A 3402-nucleotide genomic window follows, 5' to 3' on the forward strand; every position below is an offset into this window, starting at 1 on the left:
AGTGTATGTATGTCCATGCCACTCTCTCACTTCTTCCCAGCTTCCCCTTCCCCCTCCCCATGTCCTCAAGTCCACTCTCTACATCTGCGTCTTTATTCGTGTCCTGCCCCTAGGTTCTTCAGAACCATATATATATATATATATATATAAATTTTTTCCTTAGATTCCAATATATGTGTTAGCATACGGTATTTGTTTTTCTCTTTCTGACTTACTTCACTCTGTGTGACAGACTCTAGGTCCATCCACCTCACTACAAATAACTCAATTTCGTTTCTTTTTATGGCTAGATAGCTCACTTTTTTCTAATCCCTGAATAATATTCCATTGTATGCATTACCTTGCAGTTTGTTTATCCATTCCCCTGTTAAAGGACATGACGCGGTTGCCTCCAAGTTTTGACAATTATGAATAAATCTGCTATAAACATCCGTGGGGCTTCCCTGGTGGCGCAGTGGTTGAGAATCCGCCCGCCGATGCAGGGGACGCGGGTTCGTGCCCCGATCCGGGAAGGTCCCACATGCCGCGGAGCGGCTGGTCCCGTGAGCCACGGCCGCTGGGCCTGCGCGTCCGGAACCTGCGCTCCGCAGCGGGAGAGGCCACAACAGTGAGAGGCCCGCGTACCGCAAAAAAACAAAACAAAACAAAAAAAAAACACCAAATGGAGCTAGATATTGCTTTAAAATATGTTGAAAATTATAATGATAAAGCTTTATAAGATGAAAAAATATTTTAATATTTATAATCTGTGACTCCTTTATAATATTTGAATATGACATATAAAATTTATGATTCAGTTCTGATCTAAGTATTGCTTTAAAAATATTAGTAATAATTTCAGTTTGGAGCAAAGTTTCTCTTTATTGAAATTAATTTTTTAAACATCTAAGAGCAACAACTCAAGAAAAGTAAGTTAATTTGGCATTACTGGCAAGGGAATATGCATTTGGGATTTTGGCAAAATGAAGGCAAGAAGAATTTATTTAATGGAATATTATATAATAACTATGAGTTGCATATGACTTTATTATCCATCCAAACATTGCCGGCCCATCGTGAGAACACCCAGGCATGTGCAATGATAATTAAATTAAATTATCTTGGATATTTTGCTGACTTTGTCACACAAAAACTACAGCTTCACATATTTTTTAATTTTGTCATTAGAAAGGCTATTTGCCAAGGTAAGAGGACAGAGCATATTTAAGAGAGTTGGTTAGCCTTCAAATAATTCAAATATTTCAACCTTCGTTTGTATCTGACCTGGCCACACAAATATTGGTGGTTTTGGTCCTTTCATTGTTTCTATCTGAAAGTATAAATATAGATGTAGGTCATATAAAATATTCATCCATTCTTACACAAAAGGTAGCATTCCACATGTAGCATTGTATATCAAGCTTTTTAACTTAAAACTATATTCTTCATCAACTATACCTCAATAAAAAATGTCAATGACCCCCAAATAAATAAATAAGTAAAAGTACATTCTAGCGATCACTCCACGTATCAGCGTATAGGGAGTGTCCTAATCCTTTTAACAGCTGCATATACTCCACTGAGTGGAGTTTATTCCAAGATTGTTTATAGGGGACTCACAAGTGTTGTGTCCCACCTCAAGTTGGATGTGGTAAGGAGAAAAGGCTACCAAGAGGCTCTCAGTCATGGTGGGTGACATAAGGGACAAGGTCCCTCCCATGCTTATCTTTCATTCTAGTGTGGAGCTGTTATGATCAGAGGGACGGATTGGCTTGTTGAAATAAGGCCATAACCCGGGTGTAGCAGCAGCCTCCCCGGAAGCGGCTGGAAGTTTCCAACCTCAGTCACCCAAGGGAGAGGATGAAGCTGGGAGGGGAAATGGGACCTTAGAAAGTGGGACCTTTGGTTCTGTCCCTCTGGGGCTGAACTCTGATGGATCTAAACCGATTGGCAGGTGTTCCCCTGCTCAAAACCATTTATACACACCCTGCTGTGCGGGATCATTTACCAGGGTTTACAAATCTGGCCTCATCCCTCACTAAATTCATTCCTCCCTTGCAGGATGCTAACCGACCGCCAGTCGTCTCCTGCACAGAGCATATGCTGTCACACTCCATTTACCCAGGTACCTACCATTATCCCTTAATATGAAGCTAGGTGTCAACTCTTCCAGGAAGCCTTCCCTGGTCACCTCAGGCTGAGTTAAGTAACTGTTTCATGTGCATCTTTGCACCCTAGTACTTGGCACGTTGTATTCTAATTGTTTACTTGTCTGTCCCCCTCACTAGAGTACAGACCTCTCAAGCACATGGACCTCGTCTTAGTTATCATCCCATCCCCCACCCCCAACTTAGTACCCTATACACGATATCCTAGTTCAGTTACAAGACAGAGAAGGGAGCCACCACAATGCCCCTTTCCTTCAAAGCAAACCCTATCTGTCCACATGTCACCTCTATTTGTACTGCAGTGCTGTCATCGCTCAGGAATAACTGAAATGAGGCCGAAGAGTTTGGTTTCTGCAACTCATCAATCCAGCTTTTCAGTCCCCCCATCCTCCCACCTACTCCGTAAAGTGAGAGAACAATTGAAACTAGGGGCGCCAGGGGGCGCTCTCAGGCAGAGAAGAAATAAAGAAACCATTATAAATCTAAATTTCAATTTCATCACATCATTTTGCCATTGCTCAAGAACCTGCAGTGGCTCCCCACTGCCTACTCTATCTCAAGATCCAAGTTCCTCCCCCATGACCTAACTTCACCTCATCTGCCCAAGCTCTCACATCGATGCACCCCCTACCCTGTTGAATTTCTATTTAGCCATGTAACAGTTTATTTAGTACCAGCTGTTTGCATAAGGGTGGTACCAACAGGTGGTAGCAGTGGCTGAAGCTCTCCTTAAGACACTCCAAGTACACATTATAATGAAAGTGAAAGCAGTGGGCTTGCTATGCAAATAGCAAGTAAGGTCTCCCAGGCTCCCCCATCAGCCTGATCTTCTAGCCAGTTGCCTATGCTGAAACTCTTCTTATACAGAAGAAGCAGTTTTCACTGTGCATGCCCCTTTCTTTCTTTCCCACCCCCTCTCATTGCTTGTGCCACCTGCCCAAGCTCTCACATCGATGCACCCCCTACCCTGTTGAATTTCTATTTAGCCATGTAACAGTTTATTTAGTACCAGCTGTTTGCATAAGGGTGGTACCAACAGGTGGTAGCAGTGGCTGAAGCTCTCCTTAAGACACTCCAAGTACACATTATAATGAAAGTGAAAGCAGTGGGCTTGCTATGCAAATAGCAAGTAAGGTCTCCCAGGCTCCCCCATCAGCCTGATCTTCTAGCCAGTTGCCTATGCTGAAACTCTTCTTATACAGAAGAAGCAGTTTTCACTGTGCCTGCCCCTTTCTTTCTTTCCCACCCCCTCTTG

Source organism: Physeter macrocephalus, chromosome 16, assembly GCF_002837175.3.
Source record: "Physeter macrocephalus isolate SW-GA chromosome 16, ASM283717v5, whole genome shotgun sequence".
Classification (NCBI taxonomy): Eukaryota; Metazoa; Chordata; class Mammalia; order Artiodactyla; family Physeteridae; genus Physeter; species Physeter macrocephalus.